Genomic DNA, 22,085 nt, shown 5'->3' with positions numbered 1-22,085 from the left:
GCATCTGTAAAAGCATCTTGCACTCAGGAACACTGCAGGATCTCTATAAATGCTAGTTATCGTTTTCTTCACTGTGAGTTAAATCATTACCCTCCTTCACAGATGGGGACAGTGAAGCCCAAAAAGTTCAAAGGGCACAATCAAGACTATAAAGCTATCTCGCGCATCAGCTTGGGGAAACATCTCACGAGTCAGGGGGCCTGGAGACAAGACTGGGCCTTTATCCAAGCTTATGTCAGTGAGATGCTGAAGTGTCATTATCTCAATACAGAATTAAGTGCTCGTATATGTTGCTGCACAACAAAATACATTATTGATGTGCTAATGTTTTCCCTGCTGGGTTTATACGTGGTTTGCATAACAAATTTTACACATTTTGTCATCACCTGTATTTGAAAATAGGATGTTTCTTGACAAATTATCCCATTATCTAACCAATTTTATCATTACCAGGTTTTTTTCCATTTCCAATCTAAATGTTTCATTTTTAGATTGTATAATGTTGTTTCTTATTATGCAACCCTCAATCACTTTTTTTAAGTAATTCTTCTAGCCAGTTCTTTTATTCTATTCCAGATATTACTAAATAGTTACCCTTTCCTCTCAGTATTATTTGTCTCCAATCTATACATATGCTATGTCCTTTATGTTTCTGCGTAGGTCATGCATTTAATCACTGCTACCACTTTAGTTTATGTTCCAGTTTGCCAAGAAGTTTTTATAGATTCCACATGTATAAGACATGGTTTGGATTACTTCCTATTCAAGGCTGTAAAAAAAGAACACATATATTGGTATCTTTCCCCCTCCCTAGATTGCAATTTCCATGAGGGCAGGGACTGTCTTTTCTGTTTTTCTTCAAAATTTTATTCCTTTAAAAAAAGGGGGGGGGGAGTTTTATTTATTTATTTGAAAGAGAGAGAGCACGATAGAGAGAATGATCTCGGGGGAGGGGCAGAGGAGAAGGAAGAAGCAGGCTCCCCACTGAGTAGAGAGTCCAGTGCAGAGCTGGATCTCAGGACATGATGCTTAATCTACTGAGCCACCCAGGATTCACCAACATTTTATTCCTAACACCTAGCAGAACACCTGGAATATGGTAGTCCTTCATACATATTTGTTGAATGAATATTGAATAGATGACTTAAATTCATTTTACTTTTGTTAAAAAAATTCATTAAGCTCTCAGAAATACCTCTTTGAAAACACTTTCTCTCTCAAAACATATTTGTGAACTACCTAATGTGTGTGACCCACTGGCCCTGGGGTAGAGAAATAAATAAGGCCTTGCCTGATCATGAAAGAAAGACACAAAAGTAAATAGATAATTCTAGTAATGCTGGCAAATTCCCCTAACAGTGTTTAGGATGCTCCGGGCACTGTTTTATCAACTCACAAATATGAACATATTTCATCCTCACCATTACCTTATTTGAAGTATCTTTCTTATAGTTGCTCATTTAACTTGCACTGTAAAACCTCAGGGAGTAAGGCTAGTTATTTAGCCTCTCTGTGGCTCAGTTTTCTCATCTGTCAAATGGAGTTTTATTTATTGAATAAATATGTTTTACATGTCTACCCTTTACCAAATACTGTTGTAGGCAGCAAACACAATGGAAAAGTATCCTTTACCTCATGATCTTACATTAATAATAATACATACTGCATAAAATTGCTAGGAGTATTAAATGAGAGCCATAGCAAAGTCACCTAAAACAATGCTGGCACATAGTAGGTACTCAATAATGTTAGGCATTATTATTGTGCAACAACATACTTAGTGGATTAGTAGATGTTTCTCCTTGATTAAGAGGGAATTGACAGAGAACAAATGGTTCAATTAAATTCATTATCACTCTGTAAAAAAAATTCTAAGTGTTAGACTATGTATGATGGATCCAGAAACTTGGGGGTGACATATGCTCCTTTAAACCAGAAAAAACTAATCAAAGTATTTCAGATTCACTCCTATCCATCAGACATATGAATTGGAGTTTATGAAATTGATGTATGTATCTGTATCCAAAAGCTGGGTTCATTTTGGAGTCATAAAAAGGCACATACTAGTAGTTCTAGTGTAATTAAACTGGATAATTGTTTGAGCAAGAGGTAGAGTCTGACTGTAAAAACATACTATAGGATGGAGCCTTTCTTCTGGTTATGAATGATACTCTGCAGTGAAATGAGTTGTAAACCATACACCAGACAGTCATAATGAGATTTAACCTAATGAGTGATGGAGAGATGAAACTCTTCATTAAAAGTAGCTCTTCATAATCATATAATAATAAGGCTTTGGTTCTTAAAGGCAGATGGAAGAATCTGACAATCAATCAATCCCAGATATTCCAAGTATATTCAGCAAGTTGCCAAAACTGTGACAAAGGTATCCAGGACACCGTACGTGCTTCACCCCACTGCTCCATCTCCCTCACTTGGTCCCAGTTGCTGGCCTGATTCTGCTCGTGCCCCAGCTCTACCCATGACACTACTTGCTATTTCAGAGTGAAATAGGGGTGAGCCATTGTAACTTCCTCAGTTTGCCTTCTCTGACTCAGAGGAAGAGATGTGCTGCTGCCCCACACCTTCTGTTTCCTCCAGAGATTCCTTCTTTCTTTCATGTGTTTTTATTCTCCACCCACCCCACCCCACCCCCACACACATACACCACTGGGTGTTTCTTTTTATCATGTAACCAGCCTCAAATCTCCTCTGCAATATTAAGAGCAAGGCAACTTGCCTCTATATCCTACCCTGTGTCTCTTTTTCGACAGTCAAGTTTCTAGGACAAATCTGTGGTTACAATCTCCACTTCCAAACCCCCAATCACTCCCCAGATGCAGGGGTCCATACCATTTAGATGGAGCTACTCTCTCAGGGGTCACAAATGACCTCTCTCTGCCAATTTAAGTTGGCACCTGTCAGTCCCTCTCTACTAGAATTTTCTGTAGCATTGAAAACTTTGGACCACACTCTTTTCTTTAGCTTTCTTTAGAACCCATGACCATCTTTCCTGACCTCTGCACAGGTATCTCTAGCAGTGCCTGGGCATTTCCTCCTCCACGGCTGCTCCACAATGTCAGAGGCTGACCTTGCATTCCGCTCCCTGCATCCTGCTCTTTCTCTGATATTCTGTACCTTAGTGGAGGATACTACCCTTCACTCAGAGCTTCACCCAGAAATATGGAAAACTGATACCCTTTCCTGTCACCCATGCCTACAACATGCTGATGCTAGAATAATTTCCCAAAAATAAAAATCCAATTATGTCACCCCTGTATTTGTAACCCTTTAGTAGCTTTCACAGCTTTTAGAAGAAAGCCAAAACAATCAACAAGATACTCCAAATCCCTCACAAACTGATCTTGCCTATATTTTCCCACTTTCTTCTCTTGACCTTCCCTTACAGGTATTTTTCACTCCATCTGTTTCAAAGTAATTTTAGTTTCCAGAGACTTCTCTATACTCTCACCTATCTGGAACACTCCTACTCCTTCTGATGCCTAGCTAACCCTTTATCCTACAATCTGGGTCCAGCACCAACTCCCCCACAATCCTTTTTACTAAAGATTTGTCTCTTGTGAACTCCTAGGGCCCCTCTCCTTTCTGCTATCTTAACATCTGTGTACTAAGCATGCATGCAACGCATGCATAGTTGATTTGAGAGTCCATCTGCCTGGGTTATAAGCTGCGTAAAGGTGGGTACAATATCTAATTGACATCTTAGTCATGGTGCCTATTTCAATGTCTGGCACAGATTAAGCATCAGAAACCATCGGATGTTGAATTATAACACAATGTCGACAGCTGAGTGAACATTAAAAAGATAAGCCCAGTGCCACTTGGAGATCTTGAAATGTTGCTGATTTGTCACACCCCCATGCTTGCCTTTATAGAGTGGGTTCTCTGTAGCTACTTTCTTTTCTCAGCTATGACATTTCTTTTCTTTTCTTTTTTTAAGATTTATTTATTTATTTTTAGAGAGAAAGAGCGCATAAGCAGGAGGGGCAGAGAGAAAAGGAGAATCTCAAGCCAACTCTGCACTGAGCGAGGAGCCTGATGTGGGGCTCGATCTCACAACCCTGAGATCATGATCTTAGCCAAAACCAAGAGTTGGACACTTAACCCACTGCTCCACCCAGGCACCCTTGATATTCTTTTACTTACACATACATATCACTTAAGTAAGAGCAACCATTTATACTGACTTAGTAGTTTCATACATCTTTCTGTATTTTTTGATACAACATTTCTGTATTTTTTTTTAATTTAAAAGATTTTTTAAATTTGAGCACCTGCATGACTCACTTAAGTGTCTGCCATTGGTTCGGGTTATAATCCTGGGGTCCTGGGATCAAGTGCCATGTTGGGTTCCCTGTTCAGCAGGGAGTCTGCTTCTCCCTCCCTGTCTACTACCCCTGCCTCCCCTGCTTGTGCTCTGTGTGTCTCTCAAATAAATAAATAATAAATTTTAAAAATCTTTTTTTACAAAAGATTTTATTTATTTATTTATTTGAGAGACAGCCTGCACAGAGGAAGAGACAGAGCAGGAGAAACACTGAGCAAAGAATCTAACATAGGTTTGATCCTGGGACCCTGAGATCATGACCTGAGCCAATGGCAGACACTTAAGCAACTGACCCACCCAGGCACCCCATAACATTTCTATATTTCTAATACAGTCTGCTAACATTTTTTTTTACTTCGAGGCACATGTTAACCCTTCAGGGAACATAACTGAGAAATGCTGGACCAGGGTATAATATGAAAATACCAAGGAAACTTTTACAAATGTTAACATAAACCTTGCATTGTTTGCTCCTCTCAATTCTGGGCAGGAAACTGAAATTTCCTGTGGGGTTGAAGAGAAAATGAGTAAGCTTTTAAGACAGTTGATTGAGGGCAAATGGGTGGCTTAGTGATTGAACATCTGCCTTTGGCTCGGGTTGTGATCCTGGCCTGGGGTCCTGGGCTCAAGTCCCGCATCGGGCTCCCCGCAGGGAGCCTGCTTCTCCCTCTGCCTATGTCTCTGCCTCTCTCTCTCGCTATCCCTTATGAATAAATAAATAAAATCTTCTTTAAAAAAAGACAGTTGATTGATAAATATGTTTAATTAAGAGTTAGGTTTCAGTGATCCTGAAGGATGGGGAAATGAGGGATTCACACCCTGATTTCAAGGAAAATTAATAAAAATATGCCTTTAGGGATCCCTGGGTGGCGCAGTGGTTAGGCGCCTGCCTTTGGCCCAGGGCGCGATCCTGGAGACCCGGGATCGAATCCCACGTCGGGTTCCCGGTGCATAGAGCCTGCTTCTCCCTCTGCCTGTGTCTCTGCCTCTCTCCCTCTCTCTCTGTGTGACTATCATAAATAAAGAAAAATTTAAAATATATATATATATATATATTTAAAAATATGCCTTTAACAGATTTTTACTACCATGAGGCAAGGCTCCATCCATACCTTATTTTGCAGCGTGGGCCCTGGGAACAAAGACAGAATGGTCCTTGGCTGCAGGAGCAGAGCAGCATGGCTCTGTGGTTCTTTGGGATGTATGGAAGCTTTGAAGGGTAGGGTAAGAGCAAGGGGGCCTGCAAGTACTGACTCAAATAGTCACTCCACCTCCTGATGCTGCCTGACTGAGCAAGCTCCCTCTCCTCCCCTGAACTTCACTTTCTGCATCTTTTTTTTTTCCTTCATATTTCATTTATTTGAGAGAGAGAGAGCACAAGCAGGGTGGGAGAATGGTGGTGGGCCGAGGTAGGGAAGAAGCAGGCCCCCAACAGAGTAGAGAGCCCAACTCAGGGCTCAATCCCAAGATCCTGGGATCATGATCTAAGCCAAAGGCAGATGCTCAACCGACTCAGCCACCCAGGAGCCCCAACAGTTTCTGCATCTTTTAAAATGGGAAAAAGTCGTGGGCTTCAAACCTCATGGGCTCTCAAGGGCATTATAATTTCAGAATATTTTGCAAGCATGAAAATAAAGGTATTTCTCTTCTTGTGATTTCCCATATGACTATTGCTTTCCGTGTGCCTGTTGATCACTCCATCTCCTCCCATTGAGGGGGCCTGAACTTCCAATCCCTGCAACACCTACTGTGTCTGTAGTCCTGTGATCACAGATGAGGGGTTCGTGTCTACATCTGCAGCCTGATTTGTGTCTTACATCGCATGTTTCTTGCAGTGGGAAAGACCCACCAGGCAATAAGATAAAAATAATAATAACCAGTCACTAGCCAAACGTCAAGTCTTTGCATATATTATCTCTAATCTGTACAATAGCCCCGAGGAAAGGTGTCAGTGGCCCACAGTAGACCGAGGCACTGCTGATAACAAAGAGGGATGTATGCTGGAGGGAAGTCCATAAAGTGCCTGATGTGATGGGGCCACAGCCCCTTGTAAACAAAATTGCTCTCTCTGCCTCTGGTTCCTCCCTCTCTAAAAATTTTTTTAATTTAAATGCAAATCTCCACACAATGTGGAACTTGAAATTCATGTCTATGGCAGGTCCCAACAACAACAGAAAGGTCTCAATCTGAACTTGAAGTTGTCTACTTTGAGACTAATCATTAGTTTGTGAAATGCAGTGGGCATACTTTCATTGATGAAACTTTTATCTCTATTTAGGACTTTCCTTATAATTAGAGAGCTGAAGTAATTATGCTGATATCCTAAACAAAAGGAAATCACGTCACTGGTATAAATTTTGCTACAAAGCACCTCATTAGAGAACTCGGAAATCTCCATTAATCTTATGTTCATACTCTGTAATGATAGTAATTAGTGATGATAAATTGATAGTTGAAAATACACAATAGTTAGCAATTCTCATTCCATCATGATGAACTCCATTCTCTCCTGCTTACAATTGCTTAAAAACTGAGTTTTTTGCTTCTTTAGAGTGAATTAAGTTCCTCACTTTACAGAAAAATATAGATTTTTAAATTTTGTACATATAGCAACAGCTATCAGTTTTCTCTAAAAAAAGGTGAATTTCGTATGTTTGGGGAAAGTATGGTTTCAAGCTTAGGACTATGGTACAAAAACATTTTAAATAACAAAAGTTAATACCAGACATAACCAGGCATGAAACAAATGTTTTCCTCTAATTAATGAAGTTCAGTATTTAACCAAAAGACCTTTTCTTCCTTTTCATTGCCTGGAGTCTTTGAAGAGCACCCCTGAGGCTGCTCAGAATTCATAGGAATATTCCTTTGTTATATGGACCAAGCAATCTGTGGAAGAAACACAGCACCTGTGTGCATGCAAATGAGCTTCCCATCTTGGCAAATCCTGCTGGACCAGGTGATTTCTGCTCTTTTCCTGCCCCACAGGAAAACTTTAGGAGGAAGACACTAATCACATTACTGCTGAGAAATGAGAAGCTCTCTCAGCTTGGAGTTTCCTGTGCAGAAACACAATAATGAAACCAAGCAATTAGCGGGCTTCTTAAGGGGAATATTCTTATCTGCATTTAGTATTTCATCACAAGGAATTCTCAGTCTTTTGGAGCCAATCTTAGAAGACCCTAAATGAGCTTCTGGGCCAATTTTGTCCTGCAAAGGGGAAGTACTATAATTCCTAGGCATTTATCATTAATTCATTCTGGAGAATCAAGAGGCATAATGGTGTTGCAAATACTACAGCAAAAAGATACCTCCCAGCAGTTGGCCAGATGCTGCCAGTGTTAGGGACTTCGGGGCAGGGTCCCTCTTCTTGCATAAGAGATTATTCAGTCCAATAGGAATAGCCAGTAGATTAATGTATGGGGCTTCAATTCATAGCCTCAATTCAAGAATATACAAATAATACGTTCTACTTTATGGAAATATGTTAAAATCTTGGAAATAGGGCTTTGATAAAATATGGGTGCTTTTAGACTGTTTGATTCCTAGTCAAAAACCTTACCAAAAAAAAAAAAAAAAAAGAATTATTGACCCATCCCAATAAGGTCTGTAACCTCCTAATAACATTTTTATGAAACCATGATGGTAGAAGGAAGATTGATTTTGAATAAAAACCCATATCCAGTATTTTTTTCACTGTTATTATTAAAAAAAAAAAAACACACACAAAGACAAAATGAACAAACCTTGCTTTTCTCCGCTTCCTATTACTCCTTGGCCATAGACCAAGTTTTCCAAATATGAAAGTAATCTACTGCAAATCAGAGGCTGATGGTAGGAAGCAGTAACGGGAAGTGAGAGACACAGTTAAGCAAAGCTAGAGACAAAATAGGATGTGTGTCATCAACTTCTATCCACTCAAAATCTGCAGCCATATTGCCCATCCTCCAAGTTGCCAAAATGGCCTTATCATCTGAGGGTCTATGTGCCCTTGGAATAGATTTAATGAGCGGAGTAACTGTTACATGGGTTTAGAACTAGAGTATATTTGGGTTTACACTGAAATGCCAAAAATGGCAACACCTATTAGTATTGCTGATCTTGTTTCTTTTTCTCAAGATTTAATTTGGTAGTCTTGCACTAGTTTAGTGCTCAGAACAAAAGCCCGTCCAGTCCTTTTTTTTTTTTTTTTTAGATTTTATTTATTTATTCATGAGAGACACAGAGAATGGCAGAGACACAGGCAGAGAGAGAAGCAGGCTGCCTGCGGGGAGCCTGATGTAGGACTCATCCCAGGACCCCAGGATCGGGACCTGAGCTGAAGGCAGACTCTCAACTCACTGAGCCACCCAGCTGCCACAGCCCATCCATTCCTATTGCTATTGATTCAACTCTGCTTTCACAAACCTGTGCCATATTTTCCTTCCCTGAACTTTGATGCAGCTTCGCTGTACAATTACCAGCATGCTGTAAGTAGAGGGATGGATAGTTCACATAGTTCCAAAAGTACATGAAGGAGATTGCGTGGTCCACAAACTTTGGCCTGCTCCCAAAGGGAACTTCTGCCTCATTCTTTGCTCTTACGAGTTAACTCTTAATGCTTAAAGGCTACTAAACCAGCTGAGACTGCCTTGCCTCTGGTCTTCCCTGGAGAAGTCTGCAAGTTTGTTCTCTACATTGTACTCTTTCAACTCTCTTCTAACATCTCAGAATTTCAGAAATACATCTCAAATCCTGACACCATGCCCTTTAAGTTTACTTAAAGTCATAGATCTCAGTGAGATCCTTTCTGTAGACTAAGTGCAGATAGAGAAAAGGAATCAGGGTTTGAGCCTAGGGTTCTTCAAAATCTGGAGGTTGCATCAGGAAGAAGTTTCCAGAGAAACATAGGGGAAACCAAAAATATGTTGATATGGACATCAAGAGAAGAAGTTGCTTCCAGACGAAGAGAGATGGTCTATTATGTCATGCTACCAGGAATTCCAATGAGATAAGGACAGCAGACCTGCTACCAGATTTGGCAAATTAAAACCCATGTTGATGGGAAGAGGAGAAATGAAGGTCACTTATAGGGTTTTGGAAGAAGGAATCCCACTCACAGGGTATAAATGAGGAGAACAGGAAAAAGGAAAAACTCTCTTTGAAAAACTGTACTGAAAATGAGCTAAAAAATAAGGCAGTGCCCAGAAGAAGATATAGTATCAATGGAACTTTTTTTTTCTTAAGTCTAGGCAATATTAAGGCATATTTGCAAGTCAGTGGTAGTGGTTCTGGTAGAAAAGAAGTTGACCTTGCAAAAGAAAGAGGGAAAGTTGCAAAAGTAAGATCCTTGAGTGACTAACAGTGATAAAAGTAGAGAGCCTGGGCATGGGCAAGAGCAGGAACATGCAAAAAGAGGAAAGGAGGAGAACATGGGTGCAGGGAGTCTAAGTTTCCACTAATTTGGTGATGGGATGATAAACTGGTTCTTTTCTGATTAATTACCTTTTTTACCAATACAGAATGGGGGAGGTCATAGCTGAGAATCAAGAAAGGGACTTTGGACATGGAGAGAAAACTAAGTCAATAATCATCTTGGAATATGGGAACACAGATGTATGTATGAGCGAAGTACAGTAGGATTCCTAGGCTTCACCTAGTATTGGTTTGAAATTTGTAGTCATAACTTTAGTCCTTTTCTCTTATTTGGCTTTTTTTTTTTTTTTAGATTTTATTTATTTATTCATGAGAGACACAGAGAGAGGCAGAGACACAGGCAGAGGGAGAAGCAGGCTCCATGCAGGGAGCCCAACGCGGGACTCGATACCCGGTCTCCAGGATCAGGCCCTGGGCTGAAGGCAGACGCTCAACCGCTGAGCCACCTGGGCTGCCCTTATTTGGCTTTTAGAATATAGTGCATCATGTTACTAGTGACCAAGAAACCGTTTTGCGTGTGAAAATCATGTTTTCCCAAATCATTTGCAAGTTTCTCAGAAGTAGAATCCCAATATTGTGTACTACTTTATAACTTGGTATCTTCTCCAGGGTATGCTTTAGAGTCCTGGCAAGTAGGTATCTTATAAACATTTGTGGAGTTTAACCTGAATAATCTGAATGAAACACTTCAGTAAATATTTCTAGTATTTCTTTCCTTGGCCCTGCTCCTAATTAACATAGGTGTTTGTATAAATGATTGCACACACTCATCTTGGTCAACACAGGGTCTGGCTTAGCCCATGTATCCCTAAGAGGATCCAGTGGCACTCCTGTGAGCACCCCAGAGTCTAAGTTTCAGAGTCCTTTAAATATGCCCTCTGTTCTTCCATCTGGTCTGGAGCCAGAATGAGCACCAGCGTGAGACGTCTGTTTCTAGTTTGTTTCTTTGTAGATGGAAACTAGGGCCAGTCCTTCTCAATCACATTTTGGTGCTCACATTCTTTAATCTCAGTAATTTCTGACGCTCAGCATTATGGTTGCAAAAATCATGGACTCTGCCCTAGAAATAGAAAAGAAATATTTCATTCATTTTTTTTTTAGACCTTTACTTTTTCAGTGTGTGGTCCTTGTGCCAACAGAGTCAGCAGTACCAGAGAGCCTATTAAAAATGCAAACTTTGGGGCAGCCCGGGTGGCTCCGCGGTTTGGCTGTGGGGATCCCTGCATGGAGCCTACTTCTCCCTCTGCCTGTGTCTCTGCCTCTCCCTCTGTCTCTGTGTCTCTGATAAATAAATAAAATTTAAATAAAAATAAAATAAAAGTGCAAACTTTGGGCCCACCTATTGAAGACCTATTGGAACGTAATCTGCACTTTAACAAGGTGCTTGGATGATTCCTAAGCCACCAAAGTTTGCCGAGTACTCTTCTCTGTGATATGAGATGCTTCCAAATAAGGTTACGTAGTTGTGCTGATGAAAAACTTTGCAAACAATAAAAACTTTACTAATTGCTTTGATTTTTACTCACAAATAAGAGCATGCTATACTACCATATTTCTGGTAAGTAAATACAGACCTAAGAAGTAGAAAGGTTTTGGGATAATTGTTAGCAAGCCTGTTTAATATAGGCTTCTACGTAAATTGCATTTAAGAAATGAGACAGGAAATCCCTACTCAGAATAACAAAAATGCTCTCAGTAATGCATTAATACTTTGTAGCACATTCACTTTTTGTAGATTTTTGATAAGTAGGGGCGCCTGGGTGGCTCAGGGGTTGAGCGTCTGCCTTTGGCTCAGGGCATGATTTTGGGATTTCAGGATCGAGTCCCACATGAGGCTCCTGCCTCTCTCTGTGTCTTTCATGAACAAATAAATAAAATCTTAAAATATTTTTGAAAAGAGGTGTGCAGGACACTTGGCCTTCAGGAAAACTGCAACAGTGTTATTAAAAAACCTTGCAATTTTATTTCAAGTTGGATAAATGTAGGTGGTGAGTTCAGACTTCAGGTTCTCAAAGGAGAATCTCCTCTTTATAATTTGAGTTCCTCTTCTCTGGTCTGTTGTTACAGTGCTAAACAATATAATGCACACTATGCAAACAAAGTAAATAGTGAATGTGCACGCCTTCTCTTTTTTCTTTTTTTTTTTTTTTTCTGGTGAAGCAAATATATCCTGCTGAATTCACACCTAATAATTATCTTTAAAAAAAAACCTTGTTACTTACTCTCTTTTCTTTAGTGGCTTTCCCCCTCAGTCCCTTTTCCTGCAGAGAAAGTAGGCAGTTTACTTTATTGAAAGTCATGTTAAATGTAAATCAAATAGTGATGAGCTTCCTGTAAGCACATGTCTCCCTCCTTGTTTATATTATCCCTACATGAAGCTGACTTAAGAAGTCTCCATCACCTGTTTTCCTCAGTTAATTCATAGGCTGGCATATTGTAAACACAAAGATATGTTAGTGAATGCAGAAAGGGGCTGATGGTCTATAATAATAAAATAAAACATTTCCTGACAGTATCTGAAAGTTATACATTAGTAAGCACAGAATGGTCACCTTCAGAAGTTTTAAGAGGACTCTCCTGTGTTCCAGAGATAAGTGGAAATGACTGAAAAATGTTAGTGCTAAAAGAATTCTTTGAGATCATCTTATTCAGCCCCCCTTCTTTGTTTAGGGTAACTTAACATCAGCAAAAAAAGGAAATAACCAAGTTCATCCAATTAAAGTCAATACTGTGATTTAAATGCACATTAAGATTTTTAAATCCTGGTATATCCAATATGATTCTACAAAGCTAAAATACTACTTTAAAACTTTGATGTGGGGCAGCCCTGGTGGCTCAGCGGTTTAGCACTGCCTTCAGCCCAGGGCGTGATCCTGGAGACCCGGGATCAAGTCCCGTGTCGGGCTCCCTGCATGGAGCCTGCTTCTCCCTCTGCCTGTGTCTCTGCCTCTGTGTGTGTGTGTGTGTGTGTGTGTGTGTCTCATGAATACATAAATAAAATCTTTAAAAAAAAATAAATAAAACTTTGATGTGGTAAGAATAAAAATAGTATATGATCAGCTAGGAAGTTAACGCACAAGAACATTACCTACAGAGATATGTGTTAATTTGTCCAAGACTGGTTCCCTTCAGGCTGGTCTCCCAGAGGAGTCACATCCTGCGAGGCACCAAGAAAACTGGTTAGAGTATGGAAGGCAATCAGTCCTGGTGGGATGGTGATGTGGGAAATTGGTCCAAGGACTCCCTTATCACGTGAGTTGCAGGAAGACTTACTGCCTGACCATGCTAGGAAAGCAGCAGTTGGCTTCAGTAGTCTGAAGCCCCAAGACTTGGGTTTTCTTTTCTTTTTTTGTAATGCAAGTGCCAAGGACTTAAACTTTGATTGCTGATGCATCCATTTCAAAAAGGCACCCACGTCAAAGACAAACTCTGTTGCCAGCCACAAACTAGATAAAGATTCAGGCCACTTTCTTCATTGTGAGTTGCCTTTGTTTTAGAGATCTCGGTGATTTACAGACCATTTGGACAATGTATTATTTGTCCTCCTGTTCTTTCAATCTCTCTCCTGTGTTTTAAATTCATCAATGAAGAGTGGCCTATGAAACCCTAGGCCCCCTTTTTTTTCAAAGTGTCCCGATGGTTGTTGCTGATGGGCATCTTGCAACCACAATAACATCCACAAGGGTCTGTCCAGTTGCAACACTGCTTTGGAATGGGGAGATATTTGTGGGAAACTCATGGGGTTCAGGTGAGTGCCCCAGGCATTTTTAGCCAACAGAATTACTATGGATAGGCCGAGACTGGCACAAAACACTTCCCAATTTTTAAAAAAGATTTTATTTTTTCATAAGGGACACACAGAGAGATGCAGAGACACAGGCAGAGGGAGAAGCAGGCTCCTCTCCTAGTCTCTTCTGGGCTCAGGGCAACAGCTTCAGGGGCCCTGCTTGTGCCAGGTCCTTTGTAGTTCTCCTAGACCTTGCCACTGTCTTTGCAATTATTCCCTTCGCAAATAGAGACCTTCTCAAAATGCGCTGATATAAGTGTGCCAACTCTTTCCTTTGGGAACTTCATGGATACAAATGTCAAACTTTTCTATCCTTATCTCTAACGAGGAATCTTAACGCATACAGGCACAATATTCTGGTTAAGGAGTATAGCTACTTTTTTTTTCTTAATATCGCCACATTACATTTTTCCTTTTCTAGGAAGCAGAAAAATCCTTCAAAATGACATTTTTTTAGAACACCAGAAGAATAAATCCCTAGTGAATATGTCTGTTTATCTTTTCTCTTTATATACCTATATCCCAAATTTCCTAGAAATTCAGAATTAGGACTTCTAGGAAGCTTTTTACATTGTGAATCAGTGAATCATGTTCATATCATGAAGTCTATGGAAAGGGCAACTATACATCAGTTATTCTTGGTTATGACAGAAAACTAAGTAATGGCTGCATTATCAATTATAGGTATTGATTTTGACATTTTCTTTCCGAATGTTTTTGGCTTTTTATTTTTTTAATTTTTTAAAAGATTTTATTATTTATTTGACAGAGAGAGAGAGAGAGAGCGAGCACAAGTAGGGGGAGCGGCAGGCAGAGGGAGAGGGAAAAGCAGGCTCCCCACAGAGCAGAGAACCATATGTGGGGCTTGATCCCAGGACCCTGAGATCATGACCTGAGCCCGAGGCAGACACTTAACCAACTGAGCCACCCAGCCTCCCCTGTTTTTGGCTTTTTAAGTGGTTCCTCAGAAATTATGTGCATTGGGAAGGTCTTCCTTCTTTGTTGTCCACAGTGCCAAGCACAAAAGCAGATGAGTAATAATTGATTGCTGATTAATTTGTTCATTCACTTATCCACATTCAGCCCCCAAGTTCTGTATACAGGCATACCATCGTGGCTATATGATTTATTTAAAAATGTGAATTTTGTTGCATTTTCTCGTTAGGTGGGTTAAAGGAATACCCAGAAGAGAATCATAACAAATGTAACTTGTAGGAAAGGTCTTTAACTTTGGTTGATTAAGTTATCATCCCCTTAGGCCAAATCACAGCATACTCTTGATGGCTGATTTCAATGCTAATTAGGAGCAGTGGGTAAGAGAAGCCAAGAGGTATAAGAATAGATAGAGGTTGGGTGAGTGTAGAACAGTGAGACTCTTCCTCAGTGGTTTCAGGTCACAGAGTTTGTTTAGAGCACAAAAATAGGGATAATTCTGGGGTGAAGCTGAATCTGCGATTTTTTGAAGCTATTGCATGTTCTTACTTTTGACAAATTTAACCCAAAACTTTCTACTTACCTCAAATTTTTGCTCCAATTTTTTTTAGCTTTTAAAAAAAGCCCCACCAGCAACTAATGAAGGATTGGCAGTGTTTATTCATTCTCTTGTTATAAATGTAATGAAGTCCTGCTGCTCTAGGAAGGGGGTGACAGCAGGGAGATACTTGTTTTTCTGAGATTTTATTTAAATGTGAATGAGGATAAATATCCTTAAAATAATCACGAAGTAAAGTGATTCTCTGCACTACAACAGATACAGGTTACTTTTAAAATCCACTCCCACTTGTAAGTGGGATTTCATTGGATTGAAGATAAAAGAATTAACTAAATTTATATGAAAAGATGGCCCAAAGGCTGGCATTTCTAAAGTAGATTTTTCTGGGGTGTTATATGCAAAGGGCAGCATTACTGCTGAGCACACGCTTTGCTTTAGACAATTAATGATTTTCTGGGCCTGACATTCTCAACCACTGCTGTGGTCATTAGTGCTGTTTTGTGATGCAAATCACCTGAGGCTCCCGTTCTCAACCGTTTAGGCCCCAAAACAACTTTGCAAAGTATTTCCTAGTTAATCTGAGGACTCATTTACATGAAATTAATATTCTACTTTCCAAAAATAGTCCTGCTTTTAATAGCTGTTTCCCATTTTATAATTTTTTTTAAAGATTTTATTTATTTATTCATGAGAGACACACAGAAAGAGAGAGAGGCAGAGACACAGGCAGAGGGAGAAGCAGGCTCCATGCAGGGATCCCGACGTGGGACTCGATTCTGGGACTCCAGAATCAGGCTCTGGGCTAAAGGCAACACTAAACTGCGGAGCCACCCAGGCTACCCTCATGTTTTATAATTAAATTTTGAAACTTATTGCTTTGAGATACATACCAAAAACATCTGAGATGCAATCATCTGAGATGATAGAGATACACCAGTTACAATGGACAAAAAAAAAAAAAAAAAAAAAAATCAAAGGTATTTCACTCCTCTTGTTAGGAAAGTGGATGCAGACATATTGACTGACCAGACCTTGTTGGTCACATATCTACTAGACAGCTTTATCCTCACAACCCCCATACTGCACCCAATTCATGGTTTAAATAAAATAAGTCTTAGAAGGTGCTTTTTTTAGAGACTTAATCCACTCCTAACAATACTGTACTATTATTATATACAATTTTACATACAAGATTGCAAAGCCGTGCACAGGGTCAGATTTTGAATCTGTGCTGGTGGAGCCTTTCATTCATTCACTCACCACAAAACAAATCATTTAAGACACTAAAAAAAACTGGTGCAGAAGATAGTAGGCTTAGACATAAAATGTCCTTATTCAGCCTGTAATAGCTTGTTCTGAACATAAAACCAAAATGGGGAGGTTAATTTATATGTTCCTAGTGTTTATAATAAGCCATTGTATTTATCCATTTTGAATAGGCATAGCTTTTACATAAAGTTGATTTCTTTGGAAATCTATTCCATTTTAGAAGTCCCATTTATGATATGAGCCCATATTACATTTTATAACCCTAAAAATTGCCATCAGCAACTTCTCTTCAACAGATAATAAACTGTAAACAAAGCCAAAAAATATAATGGAAATAGTGCGTGTGATCATGTAAAGTAGCAGAGAATAAAATAAAAATACACATGAGCAAAAATTACGATAATCAAAAAATATTTTTAAGGGTACAATAGTTTAGAGTAATCACACACACAAAAAACTCCCACATAGCCATTGGGGAAAAACAGCAAAGAAGAGGCATAAATGAATAAAAAGAGGCTGAGCTCAAAGAGACATAAATGAATAAAAAGGCGACATGGAACCTCACCCAGCTCCCTTGCACATGATCCCTGGCAAGCAATGCTGGCGTGTGTTGAATTTACTCACTTGCCATGAAATCAGTTCTTCAAGACTAGGTTTTTTAACTCTGTAAGCCAGAAAGGAGACAAACTTTGAAACACATAGTAACAATTGCATTCTCATTTATGTGGTGTTTTTTTTTTCTTAGAACTAGTCAGTGATAAATTCTGCCTTAGAGCATATGTGCTAAAAGGCGTTCTAATACCATCACTTGTGATTCTGCAAGGAAAGCTGTGCAAAGGGTCTGCATAGGTGAGATTGCACACAACAGTTGTCCCAAACTCTGAGGAGAAAACTCTGGACGTTCTGGGACTTGACACGAAACAACAAGCTAGGTGGCAAAACTACTTGTAAAAAGGTGCTTATACATTACGAGTATTTTTAAACCAGTCCCTGTGCCAGGTTCTGAGGAAAGCAGTTATGAGCACAGTAGACAGAGGACCTGACCCTGAATAGAAAGCAGAATTAAATGATATGTCTGATTCAGCACTGTAAGTGCTATGAGAGCAAACGAGCAGGTGCAGCGGGAGCTTTGGCAGTAGGCACTGACCTGGACTGGGGAACAGGGTGGATATAGAGAAGGGCTTCCTGGAAGGAGAGCTATGTAGGCTGAGCTCTGAAGGATGAGTAGAGGTTAGCTAGATGAAGAGGAGACGGAAGACAGTTTTAAGCAGTCTTTAAGTGAAGACTTAGAGGTGAGATAGAACATTTTGCTGAGAGAAAACAAAAATTCAATAGGGCTAAAGCCTGAGTTCCCTAGATTGCTGAGAGACAAGAATGCCCCTGGAGAAAAAGGTAGAGCATAGGGCATCAGGGTCACAGTAAACCTCATTAAGGAAGTTTTACCTGAAATAACAGAAAGCCTTTGAGATCGATGTTTTCAAGGATCTCAAAAACTGCTCTTACTCATAACTGGATGCTTGTATCTTTGATAACATCTCCCCATTTTGCAACCTATCCTCTGCCAACTCTTGGTAACCATTTTGCAATATGTAATTATATGAAATCAACACATTGCACACCTTAAACTCACACAATTTTACGTGCCAATTATATCTCAATAAAGTGGGGAAAAAATAAGTATAGGGACTGCTTTATAGAAAATGAACTGGAGGAATGTGGGCAAGTAGGAAAATAATTTGGAGAGGTCACGCAGGGAAGATAGAATGAGGTTGTGGTGGCTACAGGCTTTTAGAAGATAGAATTGTTCAGGGTGCCTGGGTGGCTTAGTCGGTTAAGCGTTCAACTCTTGATCTCAGCTCAGGTCTTGATCTCAGAGTCCTGAGTCTGGGCTCCATGTTGGAGCCTACTTTAAAAAAGCATTAAAAGAAAATAGAATTATGAGAGCCTGGTGAGAAACTGGATGTGAATAGTGAGGCATAAAGGAGAGTAAGGGATCAAGGACTCCAGGTGTCTGATTTAGACAGTGGGTGCATGGTGATGCCATTCACTAGGAGAGAAAGCGTCAACAGAAGAGCAGGTTGAGTTTGGCATGTCCATAAGTTGTGACTCCTGTGAGCTCCCCAAGGAAAGATGCCCAGAAAGAGCTGGGTTCGTGGAGATGGAGCTCAGAAGAGGAGCCTGGGATAGAGGCTCTGGGAGTCTGATAGACTCCAAGATAGAGGTCTGGGAGTCTGATTGCAGTTGGCAATAGAAATCAGGGGGTGGGTGATGTCCCCCTGGAAAAATATGTGCTACGAGAAGAGAAGTGACCTAGCAATAAACTGAAGGAGCACCATAAATGTGCATTGATCACAGAAAGATGGCTCTTTGTCTTAACCCAGGTTTTTTCCTAAGAAGCAAAGCCCAAAGTAAAGCACCATGCTACCGTTTATTGGGTGAGAGTGTGCCATAGCGGGGAGTAAGAATAAGAGAAAAAATAGTAGTGAGGTAGAAAAGGCAGGAAAGCAAACAGGTGGTGGTACATTACCTTATTAGCCTCACATGAAAATAGGGTGATGCTTAGTCAAGGGAGACATCCCCAGAGGGACCCTATGGAACTACCCACCCCCTCGCCTTGCTACCAGTCTGTAAGGCTATGAAACAACATGCAATTTATCTTCCAGTTCCTTCCATGTCTTGCTTCTCATTGATCAAAATGTGTCTTTCAGGGTGTTAACTCCCTCAGCCCTTCTAGGCAGCCCCTGGAAAAGTTAGAGCCTCTATGAGTTCAGTCCAATCAAGCCTCAGTGCTGGAGCTTCTTCGGCCCTTAGTAATGGATGTGATGGATATTTGGTCACAGGTGAGTCACTGGGAAACACTGAGATAGGAAGTAGTGCCAAGAGATGAAGTGATGTCATTAGTAGCTGGAATTTTGTAAATGATAGAATGATGTGAGTCTCAATGGATTTTCTTCAGCAAGGAATCAGAGTGAGCAACCAATGGCCTGAGATAATTTGGGATAGAACACAAACTGGGTCAGGTATATGGAGAAACCTAAGGAGGAGTAACAGAAATGAGAGGAAAAAAAATAATGCCAAAGATGGCAAGAAAATGCCATATTTCAAGAATGAATCTTCAGTGTCAAAAATTTCTGTCAAATCAAATCAAATAAATGCTGAAATGGAAATGCATGGATTCCCTATACTTCTGATAATGTACTCTGGTTTTCCTGTCAGAACTATGCCTTCTCCTGATTTACTTGGTATGGGTTGAGTGAACCCTACCCAATGGTTCCCAGATGGAAATAAGCAGTGTGTGACCTCCCTGAGCACAGGGATGGCCGGTGAGGAAGACAGGCCAGTGGGACTCCATGCCAAGAATTCCACTGGAATTACTGGTAAAGAGCTTGGAAGCCTGGACTTTTAAATGTTGTGAGCAATAAAATCCTTTTTTTTTTTTTTTTTCGTTTCAATCAGTCTGAGTTGCTTTTCTGTCATTTGTAACCAAAATACACCTGATTACTACAGAACAGAAAAATATTCATGAGATTTAATGACAAAGGTTGTTGATACCTTCAGTGAGCACAGCTTGAGTATAGCAACCTTGGCAAAATTCAGGGAAATTCTTAATGCCTCTTCATCCATTGTCTTTAAGCTTAAAACACAGTTTCAGGGGTGCCTAGCTGCATAGTCAGTCACGCGCCAACCCTTGATTCCAACTCAGATCATGATTTCAGGGTCATGGGATTGAGTCCCAAGTCAGGCCCCATGCTCATCATGGAGTCTGCTTGAGATTCTCTCTCCCTCCCCCTCTGTCCCTCCTGCCTGTGTACCTTCTCTCTCTCTCAAAGAAATAAATAAAATATTTAAAAAATAAAAAACAGTTTCACCTACTCATGAAAGGATGGTGAAAGTCTAACTCAAGGTGTAGAAAACCCATGGCAGAAAGCAGAAGTGACATTGCAAGCAGTCTTGGCACTATGTTGTTCTGGACTTCATCTAGGGTAAGGGTGGAGAGCACTTCCATGTTGTCAGAGCCCAGTTAGAGCCCCATCTGTTTTAAACAATTATAAGATCTCCATGATAATACATAGATTTGATCTTAATTTTTTATTTTCCCCAAGTACTTAACATTGTGCAAAGTATGTAGTGGGTTTTTATTAAATACAGGTCCATTCAAATGGCCCAATCTACCTGAGCAAGGAGCAGCCCATAGGAGTCACTTGATCTACAGTTTGACAGAAAACAGTGTCCTTCCATCCTTCTGATGGCCCAGTAAAATTGTATTTTGATTTCTACATCTGTTCATCCTAGTAACTGTGGAAATAGAAATATTTATGTAAATTCTATGTAAATTCTTCACTATACCACAACTCTCGTATTTCCATGGACTCAAAACAGATCTGTCACTGCAGCTTCAATTTTCCTTCACAACATGTCTCTCATCCACTCTTTTTTCCTGTTCAAAACATATTACAGAATGTAGACGCTCACTACCTCTGACTTAGGATAGAATAACATCCCCCTAATTAATCTTGGGGCCTCAGACATGGTTTGCTCCATCTATCATCATCTACCCTACTACCAGGTGAATAATCCAGAAGTTACTTGAATATCCTAGTGTCAGTTAAATCATGCAGTATAAGACCATGTTCCTAAATATCTATTGGAGAATTTCACTTATATGTTTGTTTGTTTGTTTGTTTGTTTGTTTGTTTGTTTGTTTGTTGGAACACATAGTCTTCCTTTATTACTATTAAATGAATGTGTTTCTGTTTTTTTTTATCTCTTATTCTTCATGACTTGATTATGATTTCTTCAAGGTTGGGGTGTATTTCAGTAGGTCTCACCTCATGGGTAAGACAAATTAAATGAAGAGATGTTTTCCATAACTACTTTTATACCAATGTATAGCATGTTGATGTTGAGTTCTGCACCTCCAATTATCACCAACTAAGAACCAAAATATGATCTGTGGATATTGACCACAGGCTGTGCTCAGATGCCTGCCATTGCTTTGCATATTCTTCTCATTATTTCATGGAAGCCAGTGTCAATCCCAATGCAACATGTTTTTAACATATTTTTAGACATACAGAAAATATAAGATTGTATAAGCACCATTGAGGATGTTACAGAAAAATCATACATCATGATTTTATACTGGCTGAAACAATTTTTTCTTTACATGAAAAATCTTCATTCTCTTTCACTTGCAACAAGCTTTTCTAAGAGGAATGTTTTTTGTTCCTTTTTAATGTCTTTGATTCAGGTTCTCTTTTTTTAATTAAGGTTTAATTGGCATATAACATTATATTAGTTTCAGGTATATAGCATAATGATTTGATATTTGTAAACACTGCAAAATGATCACTGCAGTACGTCTAGTTACCATCCATCACCACACATAGTTACCATTTTTTGTTATAATAACTTTTAAGACTTAGTCTCTTAGCAACTTTCAAATATGCAATACAGTATTATTAACTATTGTTACCATGCTGTATATTATGTGCCCATGACTTATTTATTTTATAACTGGAAGTTTGTACTTCCTAATCACCTTCACCCATTTCACCCACCCCATCACCCTTTTCCTCTGGAGACCACTTATCTGTTCTCTATATCTATGAGCTTAGCTTATTTGTTTGTTTTGTTTTGATTTGACTTTGTTTCTGGGTGGGGGATTTAGATTTTCATTTTTTTAGATTCCATATATAAGTGAAATCATAGAGTATTTTTCGTTCTCTGTCTGACTTATTTCACTTAGCATAATGCGCTCAAGGTCCATCCATGTC

General features: G+C 39.7%; 1 protein-coding gene across 2 annotated transcripts in view; it reads left to right on the top strand.

Moving 5' to 3' along the window:
- NKAIN3 (sodium/potassium transporting ATPase interacting 3) overlaps nucleotides 1–22,085 on the top strand; it is a 606,663-nt gene that overhangs the window by 349,302 nt on the left and 235,276 nt on the right. The window lies entirely within an intron of this gene.

Source organism: Vulpes vulpes, chromosome 13, assembly GCF_048418805.1.
Source record: "Vulpes vulpes isolate BD-2025 chromosome 13, VulVul3, whole genome shotgun sequence".
Lineage (NCBI taxonomy): Eukaryota > Metazoa > Chordata > Mammalia > Carnivora > Canidae > Vulpes > Vulpes vulpes.
Note: the sequence above shows the minus strand (reverse complement) of the source record. Positions and strands in the feature narration are given on the sequence as shown.